The following is a 12,675-nucleotide window of genomic DNA, read 5'->3' as shown; positions in this document are numbered from 1 at the left end:
GATTAGTGTATTATGGTACCATCATTTGAGAAAGCATTATAAATTTTTTTAATGAAGAATGATGATATTACAAAACTTGTTGAATTCAGTCTTTCAAATTGTGTTATTTATCAGCTTTTAAAGAGAAATAGTCAATATCTGAACTTTAAAGTTAGGAAAACTAACTTCTGACCTTTATAGTTCTTAATTACACATGTTAATAATGTATAAAAGTCTTAATAAATATATAGTTGAAATAGTCAATATCTGAACTTTAAAGTTAGGAAAACTAACTTCTGACCTTTATAGTTCTTAATTACACATGTTAATAATGTATAAAAGTCTTAATAAAAATATATAGTAAAAATATATTAATAAATAATAATGTATAAAAATAAATAATAAAAATGTATTATGATCAGGTTCTCAATGCTCAGTCATAAAAAAAGCCCAAAGAGAAATATCATTTGTGGATACTAAATGTCTAGAATTATTTTGTTAAAGTTAGTATTCCTCAAGATGTAAGCATTTCTAAGTTTGCACCAGTTTTTTTTAAATCTCAGAAATCTCAATTTGAATTTATGGTAAAATCCTTTTTTTCTTTCTCTCAAGTTTCTTTAAGGAACTTCCAAATAAACAGAAGTATTTCTGAAAATAGGGAAAATTTTTGAACACTTAAAATTTTTCTTTAAGCCACTGACCATCAGCTCAGTGCTATGCAAAACATTTTCCCTAGATTAAATTTTTTTACCAGATTAAAATTTTTAAAAATTATAAAAGAAGTTAGGCATGCCTTGCTCCTCAAGACTATGTTGTACCTGTAGGAGGATAATAATACCAGGACATACATATGTTGTAATTAGGACTCACTGATAATTGTCATGGCAGTATTTAGAAACAGAAACAAAATAGGTTAAGGGAACCTTTTTTAGAAAGGATGGAATTTGGTAGTGGGGTTTAAAATTGGTTGAATTTTTTCCCCAGAGTCTCTTTCTTTCTGGATTTCCTTCCTTTTCCATTTCCTTTTGTGTTACTCTTTTGGAGAGTTGTTTTTAAAGAAGTGGAACTCTCTTATACTTGACCTATATTGTATTTCTTCTCTCACCATTCAAATTTTGTAAACTGGTGATAAAAATATTTTGAGTTTTATTGGATGACATATTCTTTACAGATAGACATAGTGAAAAAAATAGCCTAATTTTTATCCATTAATTTTTAATAACATTAGTAAGTATGTAGTTTCTAGGCTTTGTTAGTGTGCTATATGGGAAGGAAATGAAGAGACTGTTGTGTCATATGTTGCAGAATTTTGGAGCTCAGGTTTTTTTTGTTTTGTTTTGTTATTTTTATTTTCTTTGTCATTGAACACTGTGTTTGGAGCATTGACTTAGGCACCTTAGATGCAATAATAGCCTATTTCATTCTAATTTTAAAATATTCTTTGGAAAAATTAGCATGGTTTTCTTGTGTATCAGTTGTATGTGTTTATTTTGATAGTCTATACAATATACTTAGTGCTTGATGGCTTATTATATTAATAGCAGAAAATACATAAATTTCTAAGTCTGACTACCATAGAAATCAAGAACATGGACACTATATCCAGAATGTCTGGTGTTTAAATTTTACCTTTGCTTCTTACTAGGTAAGTTGCTGAGACTCTCTGTCACTACATTTCCTCATGTGTGAGAGATAAGAATGGTACTTACTTTGCTAAGCATGGTAGCACATGCCTGTACTCCCAGGCATGGCTGAGGGCTAAGGTAGGAGGATCACCCTGAGGCCAACCTGGGCTACATAGTGAGTTCAGGGCTACCCTGAATTATAGAGCGAGATACTGTCTCAACCCCCCACAAAAGAATGGTATTTATTTCATAGTGTTGTTCTGAGGACTATAGGACTTAATTTCTGTAGAACACTTAGATGAATATCTAGTATATAGTAACATTTAGGTTGTCTGAGCCTTGTTTTTTTAAGTTCTGGGAAAAATATTAAGGTAGCAAGTGTTTCATACAGGAGTGAATGTGGGAATTTTAATTCCATGTGTAATGAAGCGGTGCTATTTTGTTAATCACTATGTTAGTATCAGATTTTTCCACTGATAAAATTTTTAAGATACAAAATTAACACAATGAAATAAAAATAATTTACTGTAATAAAACCAGTTTGAATATGTTTTCTTAATGCAGTCAAGTTCACAATCACACTTTATGGTAACAGTCTTCAGTTATCAGTTTGACAACCAAACATGCCTCCTTAAACAATATTAAATCTCCAAATAAAGACAGTAGTAGCAAGTTCATAATTCTGCCTAATGTGATACAATAACTATCCTTCAAGAAATCAAAAGCATATTAATTCACTCCCCAGAATAAGAGGCAGTTCTTTCTTCAGGTGATACAAGCTTTTCTCCTGACAGTCCATAACTTAAATTTATTGTAATATAGATTTAACAATACTTAAAAACATACTGTCAATTAAATTTATGTTACATGGTATAGGAATACAAAGAAAAATATATCTGCTTAATATACATGTGTATTTATATATACAAGCATATTCTTAACAAAATAGAAAAATACTTAGGACATTACAATTCTCATTTCTATAACTAGTCATGTGGTCATAGCTGGTAGTAACCACCTTCTACTCCCCATTCTGTATCCCCTTGGCCTTCAGCAAACACCTCTGTGAGTCTTGGTTCTTTACCTTAATTCCATAATGATTGGGCCATTTATTATCTTGCCTGCATTGGGTTGTTTTAGTTTCTCACTGACCTTAATAACAGGACATTTTGATACTAGGTGATGTTCCAAGAGGATCTTCTGTACTCTGAAACCTACTCTTCCTTACCTCTGTTTGTGGAATAGTAGTGCAGTTTCCCCTTGGTAGTCTAGATCAGTCAGCCTCCATCAACACCATTACAACCTTTTTACCCTTTGACTTAGAGGCATGAGAATCCTAAAATGGCCAAGTGAAGGTCTTAGCTTCCAATTCAATAGAATCATCGTTGTGCTTCCTGGTTAGAGCCTTCTCCCCTCTGGAACTAAGACTTCTAGTCCAGGAAAGGATAAGGTCATGGGAACTGGAAGCAAAAAATTTCCCAATGGATCACCAAAGATAATGTTGAGTGGTACCATTTTTATTTCCACCGCTTGATTCTTTGACCCATGAACCCTGGTTATGGGCCTTGCCTGGGCCCTGCATGGAATTGCTACCTATCTAGTGTTATAACTATCTTCAAAAGGCCATTCTATTTTTCTCTCAGTCCATAACTGTTACGTGGAGTACAGTGATGATGGATGAAGCATTTTGTAAGTCCATGAATGGTATCCTTTTTTTCCTTTGGTTTTTTGAGACAGGGTCTCACTATGTAATTGATACTAACCTGGAACTCACTATGTAGCCCAGGCTGGTCTCAAACTCACAGCAATCCTCCTGCCTCAGCTTCCTGAGTGCTGGGATTACAGGCATGCACCATCACGCCCAGCTATGGATGGTAATTTTGACAGAAGCATTATATACAGGGGAGGTCAATCAATACCCAGAACGAGTATCTGTTCTAGGAAAGACAAAGTGTTGCCCCTTCCCTGATGGAAGTGGTTCAGTATAATCAACTTTCCGCCTCTTCTCAATTCTCAGGTGGGATCACCCTGGGAAATGGTGTTTCAGCAGGGACTCAGCCCTAGTCTTTGCTGCTGGCAGACTGGGCACTTAGCAGTGGCTATAGTCAGGTCAGCTTTGGTGAGTGGAAGTTCATGTCCAGCTCATAAATAACCTCCATCCCTGCCATCATGCCCATTTTGTTTATGAGCCCATGGGTCAATGACATGCATGGTTAGAGAAAGAGGTTGAGTGCTATCTATAGAAAAGACATTCTATCCACCAGATTATTAAAGACCTTTTCTACTGAGATGACCTTTTGGTGAGGATTTTTGTGGGACACAAATATCTTCACATCTTATGCCTATATGGAGAAATCTCATATCTTTTCCTCATGTCTCTGTCACCAACTTTCCAATCATATTTCTTTTAAGTCCCTGAACATCCACCTGGGCCATTGGCTATAGCTCATGAACTATACAGTGTATAGTTTCATACCTGGCCATAAATACATATCTCAAATGTTTTAATAGGATAGAATTTTAAGGCAGTAGTTTTAGTTTGAAAGAAACTTGCAACAGTGAATGTTTATTAAATGTGATTTAACCTTTATGGAAATAGTAATCAATAAAAACTTTGTTTTCTTTTTCAGAGAATGCAGAATCTATTGATCTTAAACAGTTTTTTGACCAACATTTTTCACATATATATTATGTGTTCTTTGAAAATTTTGTGACTATTGAAGCTAGTCTTAAGCAAAAAGGTAAGATGTTAACATATTTTGACTGATGATGATATTTCCAGTAATTGTCATAAACATTGAAAAGAGGCTTGCCAAAGATTTAGCTCAGTGATGTTTGCCTGCCTTGCCAGGTACAAGGTTCTGAGTTTGATCCCTGGTACCCCCCCCAAAAAAAAAACCCAATAACAAAACCCAAGACAAAAAGAGGCTCTTAGACATTAGAGTTTTAGGTTTATTTCATTTATTTTCATCAGACTGCTTTTTGATAGTGTTCTTCCATTATCACCATAGGTACAATAAACATGAATTTGAGAGAAAACTAATGGATTAGTGTTACTATCTTTATCAGTTTGTGAAGGCTCAGAAGACTGGCTTTTTGCTTGTCAGATTTATGTTTTCTCATCCCCCCCTTTTTTGCCTTGGGCATGTTTGAACATTTGTTTTTATATTTTAATTTTCGGAGCACATTTATAGTCCCCAGTGTATCATGGTTTGGTTTTAGACATAAGTATGTAGATTCCAGTTGTGTGTGTATATGTGTATGTGTGCACGCACACTCATACAGTAGGGATCAGTCACTACTACTAAGCTGCAACCCCAATCCTAGAACCTAAATTTACACAAAGGAGTAGAGAGATGTTAAAGTACTTTGTACATAATGAATAGAATATGCTTTAAAACGTTCCTGTTGGCTTGAACCACAGTTGTTACATGTGTGGTTCTCCCATCAAGTAGCATGAAACACTTCATGTATATTCATGTATATATGACCCTGTTATGAATGTGTTAAACATTTATTAAAAAATCATTGAATAAAGGGGTGGGATTTAGCTCAGTGGTACTGCCACCTACCTCGCAAGCACACGGTCCTGAGTTTGATCCCTGGTATCACCAAAAAAAAAAAAAATTAGTGAAAATCCCCTTTGATGCTTGAAATATTTTAACCTAATGAAGTGTGATTATTAAGAAGTTTAAAGTTGTATGTTTTAAAATATTTTTCTGTAAAAATATTATAGGTCACAAGTCTCAAAGAGAGGAATTGGATGCTATACTTTTTATTTTTGAGGTAAGTACTTGTGATTTTTTTAAATTAAAAAAAAATAATTCTGGAAAAATATAACAGAATGTATTGAAATTAAGCATGTAATGGAGCCCTGTGAATTTCTAGCCCAGTGACAGCAAACCTATGGCAGGCATGCACAGCCAGCTGTTTGTTATAATTGAAAGCTCTAAAAGGTTCACTGTCATTGCTCTGGCCTTTTGAAGAACTGCTTCTAGCTTTTAACCAAATGCACTTGATTGAATTTTGTATTTTTTGGAATTTTTTAAAGTAACTTTAGAATTGTTTTTAGGCATTTGATACCACAAAATTAGTATGACATTCAATGTATTTACAAATAATGAAAATTTTAATCTGTGTAAAGTTTACATAGATTTTTTTTTTTTTAATTCTAAGACTCCAGCTGTTATATACCTAGGGGACTTATCATTTTCTTTTTTAATAGCTTTTCATTGTAAATTTGTACAAAATAGTCTCAAATGTTTTAAAAATTGTCAATCAATTTATATTACTTTGAAATGGAGTAGTGCAGATGTTTATAAACTCAGAAGAAAACATCTCAGAGCAAACTTTGATCTGCTGCTAAATGTGTTTTATATTTTTAGCATGCTCATAAAAACTAAGAACTTATCATACCCAATTTAAAATAACTTTGTTCTTTATTCTTTCAAAGTAAATAGTCATAGAAGTGTTCTGATATACTGGGAATGTAGCGACCTGTAGAAACCTGGAAAAGACATTGTGACGTGAAAAACAATAGGAAAGAACTTAAAAATCAGTTCCTAGTTAGTCATGATGGTGTGCACCTATAAGGCCCAGCTGCTTGGGCGACCAAGGAAAGAGGAAGGAGGATCAATTGACCCTATGAGGTGTGAGACTGGGCAAGTAGCATAGCAAGACCTTGTCTCTTAAAAAAACACAAACAACTTTTATACATATATCTATGTATCCCCCAATTCTATTTTGTCTATTGGTAATTAAAGAAATTTAATGTTTTATATTTTGATAGTGTTTTTTATTGTTGTTTATTTGTTTGTTTTTGACACACTGTCTCACTCTTTAGTTCTGAACTCACTATGTAGTTGGCCTAGAACTCACTATGTACTCCAGCCTGGCCTTGAACTTTTGGTGATCTTACTTTCTCAGCCTCCTGTGTGCTAGGATTATAGGTGTGTGCCACCATCTCAGCCATTTGGTATAGTTTAGAAGACTTTGAACAGCCTAATTAATTTTTTGTAGCTACTGATTAATTACACTGATTTAATCACAGGTTAAAACAAAAACTTATTTTGTTCCTGAAGTTTCAGACAGCAGTAATTTGTTTGCCAATTAATTTTCATAAGTCATGAACCCTGAAGAATTTAATTTAGCTCCCCAAATGTTTATATGAACTATTTAGAAGGTGAATATTGAAACATTGATGTTTTGAGAAGGAATAAAAGTATCCATACAGGAAGCAAGGTGATATTTCTGGAAAATATTCCTTCTTTTTTTCTTTATTTTCGATACTCAGGATTGAATTCAAGACCTTTCACTTGTGAGGCAGGCACTGTAACACTGAGCTAAATCCTTGGCCTTGTTTTTAAATATTCCTTCAAATGTTCATGCTTGCCCTATATTCAGGAAACTAAGATGATCGATTAGTTACAGAAGTCCTTTCAGAGTATTTCCTCTATTAAAAATAATCGTTAGTCAGGTGTGGTGACACATGTCTGTAATCTGAACACTCTTGGAGGCTCAGACAGAAGGATTGCAAGTTCAGGCCTAACTTGAGTGATTTAGCAAGACCATCTCAAAATTTAAAAAAGCCTCAGGATGTACCTCAGTGTGAAGGCCATGAGTTCAAACCCTAATACCCCCCCCAAGAAAAGTATTTAACAAACTGATCACTTTTATTCTGTAAATAGAAATATATGTCTTTAATGGCTCACTGTATTTTATTAGAAAAAAGATGTGAGATCATTAACATTTTTATTCATTTTTTTGGTTTTGTTTTGGTGCTGGAGATTGAACTTAGAACCTGTGCATGCTAAGCCATGCTCTATCAGTGAGCTACTCCAGCTCTAGGGTTTCATCTTTTGAAAACATTATTTCTTTATGCTAAATGTTTTACTCTTTTTAATGTGATAATATATAAACTTTGGTTAGAGACAAGTGAAAAAACCCCAAGAAATTATAAAATGATGCTGGTTAAAAGCATCCTTATATAATGTTAATATGGGTTAAGATTTATATTCCGCTTTTTTGCTGTAGGTAAAGCACATTTAATATCTTTCATCTTTTATTATCCACATTAAAAATGTAAGAGGGTAAGTCTAAAGTATAATTTGTTGTACTTTAGCAGTATTTTTGAGTAATTCATAAACTTGTTTTTTTAACACATCTATAATTTTATCTCTTCTAACAACAAAATAAATGTAATTATGCAGTTATTGGTCTAGATGTGAGAGACATATAGAAAGGTGAGATAAAGAAGTTGGTATGCCTCATTTGAGACTAGCATTTATCTGTGAAGAACTATAATTTCTTCATTCTAAAAAAATACATATCATTCTTTGATCAGAAATATAGAAGCAAAGAGTTTGAAACTAGGCATGTTGAGGTTATAATCTGTTCTTTCACTTTTTGGCTTATATCCTAAGCATACTACTTAACCCATTTGCTCATTAGTCAGTGAAGTTAATAAGCCTCTGAGAAGAATTAACAAGATACCATTACATACAGGGTCTAGGTTAGTGTTGGGTCCGTATGGTATTCAAATAATGGTGTTTTAAACAATAATAGTAATAAGAACAGCAATAGTAACAAACACAAATGTGGTTCAACAAGAGGATAAGTACTGACAGCATAGGATGGCAGTAAATAGCTGTTGATATAAAGTATTCCACAGAGGCACTATTGTAAAAGAAATGAAGCAAATTTTTGAAAGTCTTGTCAAAAGTGTTTATTCCCAATAAATGAAAATCTAAGTATGTTTACTTACCTAATTAGGCTCCTAAATTTAAAATTTTTGCTTTCAGTTACTTAAGAATTAACTCAGCACAAATAATTGTGCATGTGTGTGTGTGTGTGTGTGTGTGTGTGTGTGTGTGTGTGTGTATGCGTACGCGCATGCACGTGTCCAGTGCTGGGGATGGAACCCAGAGCAATGAACAGGCATAAACACATGCTCTACCACTGAGCTACACTCCTAGTATAGAAAAAGCAAAAGACAATTTTCATGAAATCAAAATATTACCCTAAGTTTATCAAAACAGAGGAAAAACAGAAAATGTCACAAATATTAATGTCTTAGGGAATTGAAAACTCAATCAGTGTTACCTACCATACAAAAACTCTGAGAATAGTAAATAAGCATTTTGAAATATATTACACTTAGTATTTAATTATTAGGAAGAAATAACTTTCTGTAATCAGGTTTTTTTTTTTGAAACAGGGTCTTGCTGTATAATTCAGACTGGCCTTGAACTCGTGGCAATCCTCCTGCCTCATCCTCCCATGTGCTGGGGTTACATGCACCATTCTGCCCAGCTGTAACATTTTTATAAAAGATTAATTTCATGTTTTAGATATTTGTTAGTATTGCTTATTTTTTTGTGTGTTTTCAAATATTAATCAATACATCAGTACTGAAGAAATACCATCACCATCAGAATAGTTTAGAGATTATTTTATATGTGTAATATTTTATATATATCTTTCACTTCTTACATGCTTACTAAGGTTTCCTAAATATATGACATGTCATTGGATATAGATTCGTTACTTATATTTCATTTCTGTGTTCATATTGATTTTTAGAAAATTTTACAACTTCTTCCAGAAAGAATTCATCAGCGATGGCAGTTTCATAGTATTGGTAAGCAATTTAAATATGTTTTTCACACTTTAAATGACTGATGATATATGAATATGCTTTTTAATGGGTTGGTGGTAGTTTGAAATGAATTAATACTTTATGATTTACTGAAAACAGAATGCAGAAATAGATTGGGAATATGAGATAATACAGGTACAGGGTATAGCTCAGTTGTAGACATGTACTTTACATGCATGACACCCTGTGTTCAATTTCTATCACCCAAGAGTAAATAAGTGTGTGTGTATGTGTGTGTGTTTGTGTATATATGTGTGTGTATGATTTTCCATCAAAATTTCCAAGAGTTTTTGATCCTTTAATTGAATTATTAGTAGTGATGGTAAAAATATAAAAAAAAAAAAAAGATAAAAGAGGGGTCGAGAACCAGGGTAAGTATTTGTGATCATCAGAAATGAAAGAGAAATTCAAATTACCAAAAAGAATAAAAGATATGTGTAAGATTTGAAAGCAGGCAGCGTGAACTGGGAGTTATGCCATGTAAAGGGGGCAGTGAGAGGAGCAAAGGGGTTGGAGTTAAATTTACAGCTTGAAGGGCCAAAGCAGGGCTTCCAAACTCATAAAATGAAATTGAAAAGAAAAAGAAATTCCTCCTGTGGGTATTGTCATAGGAGGTCACAGACTTTGTTTTATCTTAATTCAGCTGAGAATCTAGTTTGTCACAGGACTCTTGAACTCTCATTATAAGACTTATTTTGCCCCTCAGATTAAAGAAAGAGTCCACAGGTCAGTTATTGTTGGCTTTGGTTCATTGATGTCTGGCTTGATTGCTGCGAACTGTCATAGAGAATGGATAGCCTCTAAATACACAATGTTGAAGTAGAATAGTGTAGACCTTATATTATTTTTTGCTGAGTTGGTGATTGAACCCAGGGTCTCATGCATAGTAGTGTTCTACTACTACGGAGCTATGTCTTTTTCCTTCTCTTCCTTTTTTTTTGGCGGGGGTGTGTGTGGTTTCAAAGACAGGATTTGCTAAGGTACACAATCTGGTCCTGAAATTTCAATTCTCTTGCCTCAGTCTCTTGATTAGCTGGGAATATGGGTTTGGACCACTATGCTAGCTATTATTTGTAAAATTGTATTTGTTTCTCTTTAAAAGGAAAATCAGATTTATAGAAGTCCTACAATTCTTAAGTAGTTTTAGAAAATGAAATCTTTTCTGAGACTGTGAAACAGACCATCCTAATTAGTAGTTTCAGTATAGGAAGAAATTCTGGACATATGGGGACATTGATACAAATACTGAAAAAAAAAAAAAAAGACAATCTTAAATAGTAAAGCCTTTTAAAATAAATTTGTTAGGGCTGGGGATTTAGCTCAGTGGTTCTGGCACCTGCCTCGCAAGCACAAGGATCCGAGTTTGATCCCCAGTACCAAAAAAGAATAAAATAAATTTGTTAGATAGATTTGACACTTAGGGTTTTTAGCTTAGTGGTAAGGTGCTTTCCTAGACTTTTTATTTCTCTGGATTTTAGATCTGTCACCACAAAAATAAATTGACAGTTAAAAATAAAATGAAATTTGGGGGCCAAAGTTTATGTTCCCATTATATAAAGAGAACTCTTCTAGCACAGTGTATCCAAATGACAAACTAATTTCTAAAGTTGACAAGAATAGACATTACACCAAAGATGATTTAAGAATTACTAATAAGCACATAAGATACTCAAAAGAATAAGGTCCTATTTTGTATTTCATAATCATAAAAGTATTTTTGAAGGTTATATATGGAGAAACTTTCTTGAGACATCTGAACTTCAAAGACTTGTAAGTCTGAGGAATGTAGCTTTTAATCAACATATTAAAAGAATGTAGTTTTTAATCTCCACAGGTTACCTACCACAGGTTACCTGGTTGTCATGACTAATAGTATTTCAAAAATGTATGTAACTGGAAAAACTTCATACATGGTTATTTTTCTTCATCGTACAGAAAAATCCTACAAATACACCCGTTTTGGTTTTTTCTTTTGTTTTGGCAGTACTGAGTTGAATCCAGTGCTGCACTGTGCTACATCACCACCCTTTTTTGTTGTTGTTGTCTTTTTTGAGAAAGGATCTGGTTAAGTCACCAAACTGCCTTTTTGGGCTTGAATTTGAAATCCTGTATCAGTCTCTCAAGAGTGCTAGGATTACAGGCATGCACCGCCATGCCTGGCTTATTTCCTTTCTTTTTTTGTCTTCCATAAAAAAGTAGATAAATCATTGATTCCAGTTGATATTTTAAAAAATAGCTTTATTGAGATATAATTTATGTAGATAAAATTTACCCAGTTAAGTAAATAATTCAGTGATTTTTAGTTAAATATATAGTTTATAAATATATACAATCCAGTTTTAGAACATTTCTAGCACCCCAAATAATCTTTGAAGCCTATTGTGGCCAATTGCTGTTCTCACCACCAGTTTACTGTCCTAAATAAATTTTTAATTTTTGGATGTTTCATATAAAGAAAATCATCCAAATTTGTGGTTATTTGTGTCTTTCTTCTTTCTTTAGCATAATTTCTTTTTGGTTTATTTTACTGTTGTATTGCTGCAGAGTTTCTTGTTGTATCAATATACCATGTTATGATTATCTACTCACCAACTAATGAACATTTGTATATTTGCAGTTTATTGTATGTTGTTTACTAGTGCTATTTTACTATGGATTCTTGTAAATTTTCTGCTGTAGGACTATGTTATCTGTGAATGAAGACATTTAATTTTTATTTCTAATGTGGTACCTTTAATTGTTTTGTATTTTTTATTTATTATACCTCCACTAGTGTTGAATAAAAATGGCCAGAGTGGGCATCTGTTTATTATTCCAGTCTTTCACCAATAATTATGTATGATGTTAACTATAGCTTTTTGTAGATCCCCTTTGTCATGTTGAAGAAGTTATTTTCTCTTTGCAATTTGTTGAGAGTTTTTAATCATGGTGTATATTGTATTTTCTCAAATCCATTTTCTGTATCTATTGATATAACTTTCATAGACCTTGGTGGTTTTATCGTTTATTATGTGTTTCATTCATTGAAGTTTGTGTTAAACCAACCTTGTGTTTTTGAATTAAATCCCATTTAGTTGGCACTTACTAGTACTTTTACATGTTGCTACATTCAGGGTTTAATTATTTGTTAGATTTTTGCCTCTTTGATAATGGAGAGATATTGCTCTCTGGTTTTCTTGTCATGTCATTGTTTAGCTTTATAGATAAGTTGGAAAGTGGTCCCTCCATATTTTGAAAGAGTTTGTAAATGGCTGGTGTAATTTTTCTTCTTAAAATATTTGATAAAATTAAAAGTAAAGCCATTTGGACCTGGGCTTTTCCTTGTGAGAACTGTAAGTACTATTTAACTTCTTTGCTTGTTATAGGTTTATAACAAGATCTTCTATTTCTTTCTTTTTTTTTTTTTTTTTTTTT

This window comes from Fukomys damarensis, unplaced genomic scaffold, assembly GCF_012274545.1.
Source record: "Fukomys damarensis isolate Sample0158 unplaced genomic scaffold, DMR_v1.0_HiC HiC_scaffold_17, whole genome shotgun sequence".
Taxonomy (NCBI): domain Eukaryota; kingdom Metazoa; phylum Chordata; class Mammalia; order Rodentia; family Bathyergidae; genus Fukomys; species Fukomys damarensis.
The sequence above is the reverse complement of the archived record's forward strand: the minus strand, read 5'-3'. Positions refer to the sequence as shown.